At 58.9% G+C, this 661-nt stretch overlaps 1 pseudogene; it reads right to left on the bottom strand.

Moving 5' to 3' along the window:
• Nucleotides 1-52: 52 nt before the first annotated feature.
• Nucleotides 53-657, bottom strand: LOC103254104 (annotated as a pseudogene).
• Nucleotides 658-661: the final 4 nt, after the last annotated feature.

The raw sequence follows: 661 nt of genomic DNA, 5'->3' as shown, positions 1-661 counted from the left end.
CCATTCTGGCGCCACCACAGGTTCCAGAACCAGCTCCCTGGTGACCGAGGAACTAACAGAACTAGCGAAACTTCCATCCTTGCTGGGTGATGTCAGAGGAAGGATACCAGCGCACCTCAGCCAGGAGGGCAGCGGCTGCCGCAGCAGTGGTGGCCAGATAGGTGAACTTAGCATGGGAGATGACTGGGGTCAGTTCTGTGGTGTACAGGGAGTAAGGGGCCCAGGCTTATGGGGACGCAGGGATCAGAGCTGCCCCCATCAGGTCATAGGGGTACCATGCAATGAAGTGTGCTCCGAGGGACAGGTGCATGTTGCTGGGATTCCGTGTTGCTATTAGCTTGCTCTTGGCCATCTTGGTGTTGGCTTTGGCAAACTCTAGCCTCAGGATCTGCGGGTTCTCCGGATCAAAGCGGATACCGTTCAGTGCGTTCTTGGCCGCTTCTGCTCCTGCCCGGCTGTCAAAGATCACAAAACCAACAGGCTGTCTTGCAGTGAGTTTGATCAGGGACGCTTCGTACCCCTTGAAAGGCCAGAAGAGCAGGGTTTAATGTCCACAGGGAGGCCGCTGACAAACAGTGTCCAGACCTCCTCCTCCGGGGTGCCGCCGGGGCCCGTGCCCGAGCCCTCGGAGTCCGTGCTGGTGCTGCGCTCGCCGTCTGGC

Source organism: Carlito syrichta, unplaced genomic scaffold, assembly GCF_000164805.1.
Source record: "Carlito syrichta isolate Samal-C Ts95f unplaced genomic scaffold, Tarsius_syrichta-2.0.1 Scaffold69723, whole genome shotgun sequence".
Lineage (NCBI taxonomy): Eukaryota > Metazoa > Chordata > Mammalia > Primates > Tarsiidae > Carlito > Carlito syrichta.
This window is presented reverse-complemented; position numbering and strand designations above follow the sequence as displayed.